Source organism: Maylandia zebra, linkage group LG16, assembly GCF_041146795.1.
Source record: "Maylandia zebra isolate NMK-2024a linkage group LG16, Mzebra_GT3a, whole genome shotgun sequence".
Lineage (NCBI taxonomy): Eukaryota > Metazoa > Chordata > Actinopteri > Cichliformes > Cichlidae > Maylandia > Maylandia zebra.
The window spans coordinates 33,168,860-33,185,846 of NC_135182.1; the positions used below are offsets into that span (position 1 = coordinate 33,168,860).

At 38.9% G+C, this 16,987-nt stretch overlaps 1 protein-coding gene across 6 annotated transcripts in view; it reads left to right on the forward strand.

Moving 5' to 3' along the window:
• The first annotated feature begins 1,860 nt into the window (after positions 1-1,860).
• slc39a10 (solute carrier family 39 member 10) overlaps positions 1,861-16,987 on the forward strand; it is a 35,503-nt gene continuing 20,376 nt past the window's right edge. The window contains exons 1-3 of one of the 6 annotated variants that reach the window (XM_004559198.4): positions 1,954-1,989; positions 14,053-14,361; positions 14,825-14,903. The gene's annotated coding sequence lies outside the window, so the exon portion shown is untranslated. The other 5 variants (XM_004559200.5, XM_004559202.6, XM_076875338.1 and 2 more) reach the window with 5 other exon arrangements.

Consider the following 16,987-nt stretch of genomic DNA (forward strand, 5'->3'; position numbering starts at 1 on the left):
AAAACCCTGCTCAAGTTGTTTATTGTAAGACAAAAATTGTTTAGTTATGTTCTTAGCAAGCTTCACTCTCGTTTTTGTGTTGTTATTGTTATTATTATTGTATGCTTCCTGTACTTTTATAATACTCTGTTGCTGGAGTACAAGCTGTGTCTTTGTTTAAAGTGAATAAAGAACTTGCACATTAAAAAAAGGAAGATTCAGCTTATTTAAGCTGCTTATTCAGCCTCTGTACATTCCCTGTCTGATGGAGTGCAGAGCTGCTCCCACTTTGTCACGTTTAGTTCAGACTGATGGTTATTTTGTGTGATATATAAAATGAGATTTCTAATAGACCCCCTTGTTTGTGCTTCTGTGTGACTGCTTTGAATGTTTGGTGTGGGCCACTGAGATGTTTGTGTAGCAAGTGAAGACTAAAGTAAAATGGACAGAATGTTAAGACGTAGTTTTCACTTCATAGAAAAGGATGACTGACACAAAACTAGAAACTCCAGTTGAACACTTTGTCATACACTGTTAACGCCCTGTAATCATGGCATGTTTGTTGTCAGAGCAAAGGTGTTGACCTTAATGTGACACAGCCAGTGATCGCGAGTAATGAGGATGTGAGTTAAAATTAGAGGGTGTATTCATCTGATGAAGGCTTTGTTCACTCTCTCAGGTTGTTGCTGGCTGTACAGTTCTCTCAGTTCCCATCTCTTCTTCTGAAACCTCTTATAAAAGGAATTAACTTTTTCGGTTATAGATCTATTAAAAACAATATACATACTGCTCAATTATGGGGTTTTTTTTTAAAAATTATATTCACCAAGACACTTTCACTTTGCTAATTATCTGTTGTAGCCTATATAAGTATATATAAGTTATTAAGGAATGTAAAGTATTCTTTTTCAAAATGAGTAAAAAATAATCAAGAAGATTATTCTAGAGTCATGTGGCAGCCCAGACACAGTTTGGCAGAAAGAAACAGCCAATGCAAAGTTCATCTAAATGTCAGAGAAGAAGATGAACTGCCAGACACACATATTTCATGACTTTCAAACAAAGGCCAAACTGTTTCATTATATTCTTACACAAATAAGTAACAGAAACATTGCGATATGCAGTTTATTTAAGACTTGTATTTGTAAATTTAAGTCGTATTGTTGCTTATTGTAACTTATAAACAAATAAATTATTAAGTATGAAATTGCCATTGGTTTCTCCTAATTGCGAATTATAATTCCTTTATGGTTTTCTTGTTTAAAAACAGCCTGGAAAAGAAGAAGAAGAAGAAGAAGAAGAAGGAGCATGATCTCTCTCAGACAGTCATATGACAGTCCAGTCACCCAGTCACAATTTGGTGGTTCCTTTAATGGTCACTTTGGCTCTATTGGTGATTGAAAGTCATTTGACTAGACCAAGAAAATATAACAAAGAGGGTGAAATGCTCCACAAACTTGTTTTATAAAGTTAGAGCAGAGGTAAAATCAATGAACTGATTATAACCATATAATTTTGACTTGACTTTATTTAAGATACAGTGGTTTAATTTAACTTGATTGCTTTTAAACTCTTTTTGCTATTTAATATTTATTATTATTATTGAAATTGTGCTGTTACTTACTGCGCATATATTTCTTATGAAGTAAGATAATAATAACTATTTATAATTTGCGCCTCGTCTCCCTTAAGTGTAACGTTAATAATTGTAATATTTAATTATTTGCCGTGTTCTTGTTTACAAACAGCTTGAGGGAAAAAAGAACGTGAACTCCTCAGACAGTCATATGACAGACCAGACACCATTTGGCGGAAAGAAACGTCAGCGCTTTCATTGGTGTACTGCGCACTTTACGTAGACTTAAGGACCACCCCCACGAACTCCACGTAAAGTTCTCAGCAGGCGTTGGTGAATGAGCTGGTCTCTCGTGCGTTCACGTAAAGCTGGACGACTTTTTTTTTTTTTTTTGGTAACGAGCGGAGAGGAGATGCACACGGCACTCGAGTGAGGTAACTATATAAAAAAACCCATTTGTTATCATTCACTCCCACAACATGGACCCGGGCAGCGTTATCCACGGCTCGTGGATTTTGTTCGCCGCTGTTGCGAACATTTGTAACGAAACATAACACCGTTCTTTATATCGTTGGTCTTTCTAGACTGTGAGCTAATTTCCTGTGAGTCGTCTGCTAGCTTATGTTAGCTGGTTGGATTGTTGTCTTCCTTTCCAGGCTAGCGTTAGCCTTCCGAGAACGGGCTGACTGTGGAGTGAGGGGCTTTGAAATAGTACCTCTGTGAGGTATTCCGGTGTTTTGAACATAAGCGACTACTTCAAGTGTTCATTTTTGTGCCTTTTAACGCTGTCGTGTTGAAATCACGTCTCAAGGACGCGGAAGTGTAGCACGCTTAGTCTGATATTCGAACCACGTGCGGATTTCAGCCCTCCCTCTGATCAGTTTATTGATGAGTGATTGGCGATTTTACTGCGATTCCTCAACAGCAGACGGTTCTCCCTAGTTTAACTTGTGTGACTGGTCTGTTTCTGATTTTTATTGAACTTGTAGACATTACACGGCTTTCACCCACCTTGCTGAACACTGCATGCGTGGGGAGCTGCCATTGTGGAGCGACTGCATTTGGTGATATGCAAATATGGCATTCAAACAGTACCCTCCCTCTCTATAAATATTCACTCTATTGTACTAAATTTCTGAGCATCACCACAAAGTCTTTTTATAAGCTCTTAATTGAAATCAGCATCGTGATCCGGGTGAAATGTCCGCGCATTTGTTCATTTTCTCATCGTCTGTCTCGTTGAATCAGTGATCCCCTTTTCAGCGTCCAACATTTATTTTCTTCCTGTTGCCAGCAGAGTTTACTGACCCGCGTAAAACTAATTTAAGTTAATCTGTACTACTATAACGATTGGATATTTGTTTTAAAAAACTAAATGTTCAAAGTAACTAATAGCTAAAGCTTAAAATGGATGCAGTGGAGTAAACGCCCCCCCCCCCCTTACTTTTCTTGCAGTGCTGATTTTATTGCAATTGCAACTGCCATGTTTGACCGTCTTGATTAACAGCCAGCTTGAGTAAAATATTGCGTGCGTGTGTTTCCTCTACATTCGGTCCAGCGGCAGTGCTGTAACCTAGTTCATTCAATATTAAGTTGCAGTTTTAAAGTGTACTAAGTTGGTATAATAATACTTTGGCATTTCATTTCTGCCTATAAGGAATCCTGAAAGGGGAAAAATGTTCATTACTGGGAATCAATTAATTATTTAATTAATTCATTTATTTATTTATTTTTAACACAGCGAGTTCTACCTGGCAAGGATCCGAGTGTGTGGCTGGTGGTGTTTGGAAGGTTGTAATACCTAATCTGAAATCCCTAAATCTTGCACTTGACAAATGCCATCTATGATATAGTAATTAAATAAAATAATTGAAACTAACCTTTATAGAAAATTAAAAAAATTAAGGGGGAAGAAAAACGAATAAACGTAATAAGTTTGAGGCAGACAAATTCAACAAATTTATTAGATTTTCACCTTGGTCATGGTCCTTGTGGCAAAATAGCTTCTAGTCTAACACTTCTAAAAATATTATGTAATGTTGTAATGTGGGCACTATGAAAGTGATGTCATGAAGTTTAATGCAACTCTGAGTTTCACATCTCTATGTAACCAGAAAGGCTAAAAATACTTCCTAGCACAGTGCCTTATTTGGTGTATGTAACACAATGAGTCACATTGAAGTATGTAGTTATGTACTGAATCATATTTACTCTCTGCTTAAAATATATGTGTAACATTTGGGTGGAAAATTGATGAAACAGCTACTGCAGGATACACACTCATTTATTTAGGTGTGCTTTGGTCTGACTTAAGGCCGTTGGCTGAATTGCTAAAGCTGGAAAGGTTGGCTTATTACATCCCCACCCCAATGTGGTTCCACTGCATTACATGCCATATCCAAACCAACCACAATTAAGGGAGTAGGTTAAAGATCTCACAAGTGCAGCACCTGTTAGCATCTAGATGTCCACACTTCTGTACATATGCGTTCTACTTCGTTAGGTAATTAAATTAAATAACTCTTTTTAGTGTGGTTCCTTGTTCAGATATACTCTTTGAGTGAGGAGGACTAGAAGGATCAGAATAAAGAAAGGCTCCTGGGATATACTGACTTTTAATCCCTAAAGTCAGGTACACACTAGATGAGTCTTGGGCAGTCCCAAATGTTGTGGCACCACATTGGTGGCCCTTTATAATCCCAGAAATTATATACGTAGTTATTTTAGCCAATACTGATCATTATTCATAGACTAAATAGTGGAATCATGTCTGTTTATCTACATTTCATTGGACTCTTGATTATGCTCCATTGCCTACAAAGACATCCAGGAAATTTGGATAATGCGTGACCGGTCTGCTAGTAACCAACAGGAAACTGTATGAAATGAAATAAAAAATGTGAAAAAGGAAAACTGATTCTGACGAAGAAGAAACGTGTGTATAATTTGTTCTCCAACTAAAGAGGATGTAGAAAATAGAAAAGAAATAACAGCCGTGGTTCTTGGCCCTGATTCAATAACGGGCGCTATCATCATACAGTGTACTTGCATCAAAGTTGATGTCCATGTTTATTAGATTCGTGTTGCTCAGTGTAACTTGTGATGAACTTATAAGATTGCTGAAATCAGAGTGTGTAGACACCTTAATAAGAGTAGCTTATGTTGGATCCTGTAATTCCCATAATGCAATTGTTTCTTATGTTAGACTTTCTCTAGTTTGCAAATACCACTGATTTTCAAACTTAAGGGCTTGAGTTTATAATACATGGGTTGTTGTAAACCAGCAGTCTTAAACCAAGGCTGAGATTACTCTACAATACAGGTCTGTTTATCCTGTAATTGTTAAGCTTAGGTACTAAACCTTTTTTTGCCATATGCAGTCATGTGAATACAGTGTGGCCTTTGATTTTAAGGTTTTTACAGCAAAACAAAAAGTCTCGTTAGATAAGAAACCTCATGTGAATAAAACAACATTTTATACTATGCCATTATTTATTTAACAAAATAAGCCGAGGTTTAGAAGCTGTATGTGGGAAAACTAAGTAGAAATTCTTTTGTGGGGGTTAAGAGGGTAAGTAGCAGGCAGGTGCCACCAAGCAAATACAAATGTGATTCTTTGTTAAAAGAAGTTTTGGCAGTTTTGTGGTCTGGATCGTTCAGGTGTGTTAACACGCTGCTGAGGAGGAAAGACATCAGTTTTGAGCTTAGAGAAGCAGTTGATGCTGCCCTTCAATGCGAAAAGGGTTTTAAGGTCATTTCCAAACAATTTGAAGTCTACCATTCCACATGGAGAAAAGTTATTCACAACTGGAAAACATTCAAGTTGTCCATCTTCCCAGAAGTCAACATACCAACCAATTCACCCCAAGGTCAGTGGTCAGAAAAACTAGGGGAAAAAACAAGCAAGCAACATGCATTTTAGCTTCTATAAGCCCCACTTAGTATGTTGAACATTAAAGTTCATGACATTACAATGAGAAAAAACAAGTATGACTTGTTGGAAAGAGGCTCTCAGGAGAAGGCCTCTTCTTTTTGAATAAGCAGACAGCAATGCAAAGGTTTGGAAAATTGCATCTGAACAAGCCACAAAACGTCTTTTGGTCATATGACAAAGTCAAAGACCCTGGGCTGTTCACTTGCGTGCTCTAGAGTCAAATGTCAGACGATCAGCTGACAATCAAAGTTTGTCTGATACTGAGATAAGAAACAGAAGAATCATTGTACATTTTAAATGCTCAATGGGCTGAATGAAAAAGTGCTGCTTTGTAATGCACTAAAGAACCACTAAAAGTTCTGAAGAATTTTAAGAGACAGATGTATGATTGAAACAGTGCTGGAACCCCCCCCCCCCCCCCCCCAAAAAAAAAAAAATCCAAAAAACAAAACAAAAAAACCAAAAACCATCTGGCTCCAGCAAGTACAGATGGGAACCCTCTTAGTTCATCCATTATGAGTGTGGGACCAAATTTATCTCTCACATCAAATGCACACTAGCTTGAATGCTGTAGCTTAAATTGTGTTTTGGTGTCAGTTTTGCTTGCTAAACTTCTAAAGTTTGCTTACTGTGTGGAGAAAAAACAGGTATGTATGTGAAAGTGTTTGAAGATGGTTTTGTTGCTTATTTATGGATTACACTGGGATACAGAGATGGCAAGCGCCAAAAAAAAAAAAAAAAGAACTGGTCACATCACAAAGTAAATTTTCTGTCCTGAGTGTGTATTATATGAACTAGGACATTTGGGCCACATCTGACCTGCTCACCACTTACCAAAAACCAAGGCTGGATCAAGTCTGGCTGACACAATTGGAGTGCCAGAGCTGGGCAATAATTGCCAAAGGGAGGCCAACACTGTCTAACTGGGGAAACACTAATGTGATTAACAAGCCCGGGACTAACCCTACAATTCCTTTTAGTGATTTTTCTCTAATAAATGCTTGTACATTATTTGTAGCCTGTGTGGTTTTTTTTTTTTTGTTTTTTTTGTTTATAACTATTTTTTTTCTGTAAGGCTTGTCCTGCAGTGTAATTACTAAAATGGCATTTGGCCATAATGTTCTCTTGTTTCACCATAAGCCACTGATTTAAATCTAACGTTGTCACTTGATTTTTTTTTTTCTACTTTGACCACAAAATTAGTCTTACTAATTACTTACATTACTTCCCTGTTAACTGTAATTAAATCAGGAAATTATGCAGAACATGGTGCGGTGCAATAGAGTGGCTAAGTGTATGTTTCATTGCAGTTGGTCTGTAAGTGCAAAATTCTGCTTTAGTTTTTTTCTTCCTTATCCATTTACGTTTTGTTTTTTTTAAACACCTGATTTCAGTTTCTAGTTTAGCTTCAGGTAACAATACCCTTGGAATCTGATTTGGGTGATAAAGTCTTTCCAGTGGCTTTAACTTTCACTGTCTGGAGTTGAACTACCTTTAGTTAAACAACACCTGTGCTGAGGGCAAAGTTTAGATACTTTATTGTGGTAAAGTCAGTACTGCAAAGGCTTCCGCACAGAGTATCACTGCTGCCATGTTGTAACTGAAGAGCGTCCACACAGAGGTCCTGGTATTTGTTCGTTTCACCATCAGCCCAGTGACGAGGATTAGTGTGTTCTTGAGTATCACAAGGTAGTATGTTCAAAAAATTAAGCTAAGTGTCTTTTGTGGTTAGCTGACTAGGTGACTTAAAACTAGCAGTTGTTAAGAAAGTATTTGAACCTTCTGCTTTATTGCAGACTCAGTAAGATTTTAAGTGTCCAAGAAAATTGTGCTGAGAAAAACACAGTGCTGTGGGTCCTGTGTGCTTTGGAAGGTGATAGGTGTGTTACATGTGCGTTGTTGTGCTAAAGTAAAGTTACTGTTTTGGAGCCTGTTGTTGAATGTTTCTAATGTCTTCCAGTTGCCCCAGATACAAAGATGTGTGAAATGATAATAAATATAACTAATCTAATCTCAGTCTTGTGTAAGAAAAACTTGAGTAGACATGACTTGGGTCAGTGGTGCAGACATCAGGAGGTACAGGAGTTTAAATTCTTTTATTTGTTTTTTTAAATTTTTCATGAACAGATATGAGACAACACTGTTAGGGGGCATTTGGTTCATTTCAGGTTTGCAAGTAACTAATTTACATCAAAAGTCAAATAATAAAATGGGCAGAATGTCCTGGTATTACACATCTATGCACACATTCACACATCTATGACCAAGTAGTTGGTCAGGTGGTCGATCCCTGACTGCTCAGACACGCAGACACGCACATTCCCCCTCTGTGCCTCCCCGCCTCTCTGCACAAATTAGTTAAATCACTGGACTCAAAAGCCTCAAAACAGTCAACCTGTTACTTATGTTAGTGCTGCGGTCCACATTCTGCATTTGTCCGGCGTGAATTTGTGCCTTTGTTCAAATGTTTTGGGCATACTTTTAAATCAGAGGTAAGGATCACTCTATATTTCTTTTATTTTGTTGTCTTTTTTGCATTGTGTATTCCTTTGCTGATAGTTGAGTTCACTTGTATGTACACTATCCAGCACTGCAGTCTGAATCTGTTTTTGCACTGTGATGAGCACGCTTCCAGGCCACAGAGCATCAGCCATGCACCTGCGTCTCACCACAGCAACCTCGTGTCATTTAGCTGCTTCTTGAATTTTCCTGCAGAATCCATGGCTGTAAACAGCAAATTCAGCATCAGTGTACGCGTGAGTCAGTGGCATCGTGCAGAAAAGATGTTTATGCTTGTACAGCATTGTCACGCTCTCTGACTGCAAGGAGTTTAAGGGGAGTTGCGGTCTGTTTACATGTGAACCTGAAGGTGTCACAGAAGCCGACAACCTATTTTCAAATCCCAGTGGGATACTGGGGTTTAACCATATGGCATGTGCCAACCTTGTTTTCTCAGATTTGTTTTACATGGACATTTAAGGGCTTTTGGAAGGATTTCTTGGTCATTCATTTACCATGTTTTTCAGTTGCTGACAAAGTACCTTGGGATCAGTTTGTAGTAGTCTTCACCTACCACCTGTGCTGAGTCTGCTGCAATGAAACCTGCACTGCAGCTCATGGTGAGATGGTTCTTATGATGCATATACAGAATAGCTACTTCTGATAAGAGGATTGCTGGTTTCACCTGTTGAGATGACTACCTTTATCATTGTTGTTACCAATAACATTGGTAAATGCTTGTACACGGTTTGACGAAAGTAGTCCCTCTGTAACCGCAAAGTGTAGGCTTGCTTGTGCTTTATGAGGCAGTTAAGCTAGGCTGTAACAGTTTGCTGTTGTGTGTCAGTGCTGTAATGTCTCACCACTGTTGAATGACTGCTTAGGACAGCAGTAATGTGTGAGATAAAAAACAATTCACAACCTATTATGTTCCCTGCTGTTTTTGGTGATTGTCTGCAGAGATGCATGACCTAAACTCAGGTGTGTCATATGTTTCCTCTCCTGCCACGCCAGACTGTGACTGTGGTCCTTCATTTTTTCCTCAGACCATCTGCTGGCAGTTTTGTCCATGTGGCAGCTGACATCTGCCCTCTTATGTGGGCCTGAGGCCTTACTAAGAAAACCCTCTTCTCTGACATGTTGTTTTTTTCCTGTCTCAAGAAAAAAGTTGTTCCCATTCCCCACTTGGCTCAAGGTTTTAGTTATGTAGCTTCCCGGCTTATTGGTGTGGATCAAAAAGTGGAGGCTTAATCCGCTCTGATGTAACCATCACAGGTCTGTAAAACTGCCTGACTTTTGGGGGGATTTATCACATTTCAAGGGCTCAAAATATTGCAATACTTGAGAAACCATGTGTACATTTATTGCTTTTTAAGTAGAATTACATTTCTAAGGAGTTGTAGTCAAATACGCAGTGTGACAAAGTACCCATGTGCATATCTCTCCCAGCCTCACAAATCTCTTATTAAATTTTTTCTTTTATTGGTCTTGTTGGCACAAACCAATATACTTGTTTTGTAACAGTGAGCACAAGAGGTTTCACTTACATGTCTTTGGTACCAGAATTTATGTTTTGCTTCATTCCTGTTTCCCTGCAGACACCGACCTCATGCCGAGATGAGAGGTATGTGTATGGTCGTGTGAGAATCATATGAACCAGCTTACGGGTCAAAGTTGGTTTTTCTTTTTTTTTTCCTGCAGAGAAATAACAGCATTCCTTTAGTTATCAGCAACTTTGAGGAGAAACGAGGACATGTTTTTAAAGATTAATTTATAAGTATTATAATGCTAGCTTTTTCAGCTGTACGGCTTAGTCATTTGGCAATGAGATAACACATTCCTACTCATATGGTAGCTCCAGTTTGCAGAATGAATCAGGAGTCAGTCAGATAAACTATTATTAGACCATATAGATGTTCTCTAATTTTGTGTGTTGTAGAACAATAGTAGTTATGCTCAGAGTGTCTCTTTTTTAATATAATATAGCACCATTGTCGTTTGGAGTCTCACCTAAACTAATATTACACACAGCTGACTTATGAACCGAAGTGTGCTTAAGTAAAACCCTTCAGGGTTTGAGTGCTGTTGGTGGACCAGAATAAGAGGTTTGCTCCTCTTATGAAACAAACATGCGTAAGAACCTAACAGTGAATTCAGCTGTGGTGTTTTGTTTTTTTTTTAGTTTTCTTCATCTGTTCATCTCTTTGAGAGATTTCTAGATACACTTTAAAGTCAGGGTGAGACTTTAAAGCTGCCAGTGGTCAAAAGGTTTTAAAATGGGGATGGGAGCATCTGGTTTATGTTGCAGATGCACAGTTGGGTTGTAGCTTTCCCCTCCTTGGGGGCGCATAAATGGCACAATTCAGTGTTCTGAAGTCCTCAGGGAAGGAAGAACAGCCTTAATATTCAACAGTTTTCATTTGGTGTATTGCCTTATACTGGTCATGTAAGCACATTGGGCATTTACCACTTTTATCTCAGAAGGTGATAAAGAAAAGCCACCCAGCCTGGTGATTAAGCTACAAATATCCAGATGCAGCTAGGGCTGTTCGATATAACGATATGTATCGGCTAACGATATAAAATCGTCTATAGTTTCATTTTACGCTATCGTTTGTTTCGTGGTGTTGTAAAATAAACTGTTTAGGGCAATATTTTTTTCATGGTTTTGATGGTCACTGTAGTGGCTATATTAATTTCCTAAAGTTCTCTCTTTGTCTTATTTTTAATATAACCACACTACAGATGGACAAGCGCCTGTTTTTATGCATTGTCGTTAGCAACAACGACGGCAAAACCATCGCGTGTCCGCTGGTTTAGTTTCCACATTAACCTTTCACAATAAAGTTCAAGATCCTGTTGAGACTTTTCAAAATAAACTGAATCACATGAAAGGGTATGCAGAGCGTTTACGGATGAGAAGCAAAAAAGAGCCGTCAGGTGCTAAAAAATAAACCTTAGATTCAAACGTTAGAACAGGCTTTTCCCCGCAGCACATTGTGTAATAAATACTTACAAAGAAAACGGCGGGTGTTACAACTTACGTCTAAAAATGTATCGTTTCATGCATCGGTTAAAACACTCGACTCCAGGTACGCCGCCCAGCTGGAAACACTTCACTAAGTCGAGCTGCCCGAGAGTCACAGAATTTACAGAAAATATTACATTCTTGTGATTTATATCGTTATCGGGACGATAGATGTCTTAATATCGGGATATGAGATTTTTTTTCATATCGCACAGCCCTAGATGCAGCCATGTTTTTTTTTTTTTTTTTTTTGGTGGTTTGTTTTTTAAAGGTCAGGGCACATGGTGGTGTTCTTGGCATGTTCTGATGTCAGATTTATTAACATTTATAGAAAAACAAAAATACATTTCCACCATATAAACGGAGTCAGATTTCAGACCATTTTCTTGGTCAGGTCAAGCCTAATATTGTACAGTGTAGTCAAAACGGGTAATTAATACAGGTGGTGCTAATATGTGCAGTTAGTAAACACTAAATGGCTTTCAGTGGCTAAGTTTTAATTGTTGATTATGGGTACTATAAATTACTGCGCTGATGCGTAATGATTTAATTTTCTTCCCTTGGCTAAGCTAAATTTCTGTCACCTTAGAGTTGATAGCCTTTCCCTTTCGGTCGTTTTGCTTCTGTTTGTGATCCCAGAGCTGAGAACATAAAAAACCCATTTCCTTTTCGCCGCTTCTCTGGTAAATGTCTCAGATTCACATTCGGTGAAACTACACTTCTTTCTTATTCTTTTTATTGCTGTGTCTGGCAATCACAAGAAGGTGCAAACAGCAATGTTAACTAAAAACTATTAAATAAAAGAAGTTAACAGTGCATCCACTCTTTCTTGCACCATGCACGCACACACCATCTGAGAACAAGAATGCAAATGCACATTTCTGTCTTTGTGTGTGCTGTTTTAGTTGTGAGATTTATCCATTTGTCCTCAGGTGTAAAGATTAAATTTGGTCACCATCGTCCTCGGGGAATATGTATCACTCAAGATCTAATTCTGTTGCCTCGATGTGGCCTTGCTCTATTTTTGGACTTATTGTCTCACTATAATGGTTGTAGTTCCTTGGGCAAATTGGCCAGAGGTTGTGCTGGTTATCCACTAGAGGTTTACATTGACAAGGTAATTTCTTTCCCAAATTCTTAATATCTAAAGTATAAATATCTAAAGAAACAAGATCAAGTACAGATTATGCAGTAGTACAACGGTCTGGGTCACCTGCAGAAGGTACTGAGATGTTGCAGGTTACATTAGACTGTATATAAAAGATGGCCATCACTGTGATGTTATCCATTGGTTTGTAAAAGCTGAGTGTTTTTGCCATTGTCATGTTTTCTTTCTGAAACCAGATGTTATGAGCACTGAAACTGTGAGACTACAGGCTCACACTGCAGGCTGGCTTTGTGTCTCCTTCTGAAGACCAAAGTCTACAAAATGAATTTGTCTATGAATATCACTGAAATTTGAAAGCTCCCCCCCATCGAGTCCATGAGCTGTTCTTTTGAAGCTTATATATAACTAATCTCCAGTTACCTTATTCTATGATCTCAGTAAACACATTTCTAGTACGTCGTTTGGCAAGGAAAGTCACTCCCTGCAGGTATTTGGGTTTAAGCCATTTTCAGCTGGGCTTTTGTAACCAGTATGTAACAAAATATATAAACAATGGGCAAATCAGAAGATTTCAGGAACGACAGGAGCCCAGAGGATGGGTAACCACAATGAAAACACAACTGCAAATGATGAAGCAATAGTTCAACTGTATTTGAAATTTGTGCACTGTATTGCATTTACAATAACAACCAAAATTGTGTGTGCGCGCACAGATACCCAAAAGAAAAGAACGTTAGACCCGGGTCTTTTAAAGTGTCAATAGGATCCAGATCAGGCCTGTTTGGTGATCTGGTGAGTTATTGGTGTGAGTTCAGTCCACGATCGATGTATGGTTTGCACTGTTTTGTCCTACCACAGTTCAGGCAACCAGACTTCAAGATTCAATTCCAAATGGGCTGTGGCTCGCCATCCATTTCAATGGAAAATTATTCCTCTTCTGCGGATTTCCACAAAGTCTGTAATCCAAAGTTCTCCGGGGAGTCTCGGCTCCTTTCTCCAACTCAAAAAACCTGACCTAAGAGTGAGGTCAGAATTACTTCAAATGAACATTGTTCACACTTAACTAACAACACTTCTGTTTTAAAGTATAAAGCATGAACAAAATGTGTTTCAATTTCTAATGTTGTACAACTAATCAAATTCTAAACGTTTTCATTACATGGCAATGTAGCTATCGCCAATCATTAAAGCAATTCACACTGCTCATTAAAAGCAGCAAACTCAATATACTCTGCTCACGGTCAAGTAACAACAGTGATGAATAAAAAGTAACACAAAACATTTCAATACAACAGATAGACATACTGTTTTTTTCCTTAACCTAACAACAGCTAATAAGTTCTCAACTAACGCTGAACAACGGGAGTGAGCGTTTAGCACACTCGCTAGCTACTAGCACACTTGCTAGCTACTTGCATAGTACCGTCACCATTAGCGTTTGTTTTTTGAAGCGAACAACATTAACATTTCAGGATGCCGATCAGCGGCTACAACAGTTTCGTTACTCACCAGTGCAAAGCACTTCGTATTCATAAAACTAGCTTCGGCTATCCAAATCTGGCGGCTAATCAAGCAGACACCAACAGCTTCGCTGTTTCAACAGCTACCACGTTTTCCCCACAGGTACAGCTATGGCGCGTGTGGTCTAAACAGCCTTAGCAGCGCAACCAAACAATAGAAAAAAACAAGGCGGGACATACAATCCCATTGGTTGGACTGCATTTGTATCCATGTCAACAAATAACCTTTGAGAAACAAAAATAAACAAATAATGCAATTCCATACAAAATAATTTGGATTTTTTCTTTAGAGTCTCTCTCCAATCATGAGTGTTTTTAACTGAACAGAATAAAACACCTTTAATAATAATTACAATAAACAGTCTCTAATTCCATCTGTTTGCCACTGGGCTACACTTTCCTTTTCAGACCCAGAAGATATGTCCATGAAGTCTGATTTTTCCACCCATCCTTCCATTGTTTACCACTTATCTGAATGATAGAGGCAATTTGCAACAGCAGTCCAAGCAGAGAAGCCTAGACTTCCCTCATCCTGGCCACCTCTTCTTGCCCATCTGCCTAGATGGTGGGCCGTCTGGAAGAGGTGGACAAACTCCACTGGCTCCTTTTCAGGTGGAGGATCAGCAGATCTAGCAACCCTGACCAGCAAACCTTAGAAGGAAACTAATTCTGCAGCTTGTATCTGGAACCTCATTCTCCCAGAGTTCATGATCATGGGTGAGGGTACAAACCCAGATTTACCGGTAAATCAAAAGGTTTTACACTCAGCTTTTTCTCCACCGCAACATATCAATATAGCTGCACCTATTAGTCTGTCACTCTCACACTCCATTCTGTCTTACTCATGAACTAGACCCTGAGATACTTGGGGCATTGACTTGTCCCAGACTATGATTGGACACTCCACTCTTTTCCACCTAAGAAACATAGTAGAGATATGGTCGTGCTGATTTTCATTACCGCTGCTTCACACTGGGCCATGAACCATTTCAGTGCAGGTCAACAGCTGATGAAGCCAGCAGGACCAGGAAATCCTTAGGTCATCAAAGTGGAGACCCTCCACCATGTAGCTACGCCTAGATGTTGTTGAGCTTGTTACTGCCATAATGCTTCATCACCTTTTCTTTATGCGAAAGACTGATTCTCACTTCTCTGCCTCCCTTTTTTTTTTTTTTTTCAGGGTGCAAGTTTCAGAAGAGTTGTTACACCCCCATTTAATTACACCAAGACTGGGGGCCAAGCAGGCAAAGAAGTGTTTGGTGAGTGAAAAACTTACTGCAGTGTGCTGTGTAATCAGATTTCCCACAGATTCAGGTTCTGTGTGTGACTGTGTTGGGGATGTGGGGAAATGTGTCAGGGTTTTTCTTGGCTCAAAATTGCCTTGTGAACACGTAGTCTACATTTAGTTTAAGGCAAAGAGTGACTTACCTGTGCTGAAAGGCAGAGATCTGTTTGGTGGGTAACAAGTCTGTTTTTATTTTCCCCTCTGCAAATCATTCATACAACATACTTTCTGTGTTTGAGCTTAAACTGGTGTCGGTTGCTTCAGATTCTGTTAGTGGATCTAGCTCATAGTGGATCTACCGACCAGCTGCAGTACAAGACAGTGTTGGAGTTCATCCCAGCGTGGGACAATGTCCTCTCTGGGAAAGCAGCTGAATGATATCAAGGATTCCCACAACAGTAGCTTGGCTAGCAAGACAGCCTGTAGGGACAACATGACAGCTGGGGCTTTAAACACAAATTTAGAGGATTGTCTGATTGGTTCTGTTCTCTCAGACAGGAATAGATAGATTTCTAATATGAGTTGCCAAACAAGGTACATAGGCACCTGTTTATACACCTCAGCAGCCCACCGAAGTAAAGTGTGTGTGTGGGAAACACTGGTGATAATAGGATTATTTTCTTAACATGTACTGAAACAACTGCGATTAAACAGTTCTCTGACCGCTCAGTGAAATCAATTTTATATTAAATTCATGTATATGTGAACATAAAAATTCCAGAGAGGAAAAAATATCCCTTAAAATTGATTTGTCTTGCTTACGTTTTACATTAGCTTTTGTAACACACAATTAAACTGTAGCACTCGATAGAGATTCTGTTGTTTCCAATAAAGGCCAAGCACAACAAAGACTCCAGTCAGGAGACATTGCAGGCTCTGTTGCTGCTGAGAGGGTGTGCTCTTAAAAATAGGTCTTGCTTTGCCCCAACCTATCTGCTGTTAGGTTCATAGGTCACTGCTGTCTCATGTTTATAAACACCGTCTTGCCGGCAGCGGCGAAGTATGCTTCTAACCACACTTAACTACTGCAACCTTGAGTCAGAACGCCCTCATTCAAATTTCACACACCATTCATTCAAGAGCACACTGTGGTAAGTTGGCTTGATTTTAGTTTCAGAGTGAAGCTGGGATTAAGTAACTGAATTTTTTTTTGTGGTTTTGAAATGTTTAACCACCTTTTGAAGGTGTTTGCTTGAATGCGGTTTAAATGTGTTTGTAGAGGTTTGGGTGTGTTTACTGTAATTGGTGCAGAGAGCAACAATTATGGTGTTCATTTAAAACAAAAAATGGCATTATATTGCAAAAGTCTGTAACACACTGATTCTAAACTCCATTATGAGCTAATAGTCTTTGGCTGATAAGCTACTGATGCTGTCTGGACAGTGATCAAGGCACTGATGAATGAATAGGGCTTTGATTTTATGTTGATTGGCTTCTTCTAGAATTTTCCTTTTGTTATAAATTTGAGTGGAAATATATTTGTATCAGAAGGCGTCACTGGTTGGGTGCATAGATTTAAAAGGCTTTTTTTGTTGTGGGTATGACTCCTGTGTTACGCATGTAAGGAGATATTTTTATCTTATAGGAAGGAAAACTATGCATCATCCTAAGATAAAATATTGTCATTGGATAGATTCTCCTTATACTAATAACCAAGGAAAGTTTTTGTGCACAGATCTGTTTCCTTTCCTTTGAGTTTCTATTTTGATATTTCTTGCTGTTTTGTGGATATCCAGAAAGAAATCAATGCGGTTAAATTATGATGTTCTTTGTTTGTGGTTCTCACACATGCCTACGGTGTGCAGTCTGTTGTTAGTAGCCTTGACAGCTGTGAGAAGGATCTATCATCTTCTTTGTCTACGACAGTATTTGTGGTCTGCACAACACAGATCTATTCCCTCATGATGTGCATGCTGTAAATCCTCTATAAACTTTACTAACAAGCTGAAGTGTGTGGAGGAGCGATTACACACATTTGTCTGGTCTCTTCTGTGTGCCATCGCACCATTATCCAGCAGTATTCCTCATATGACCTCTCTTTATTTCTCTCCACCCCTC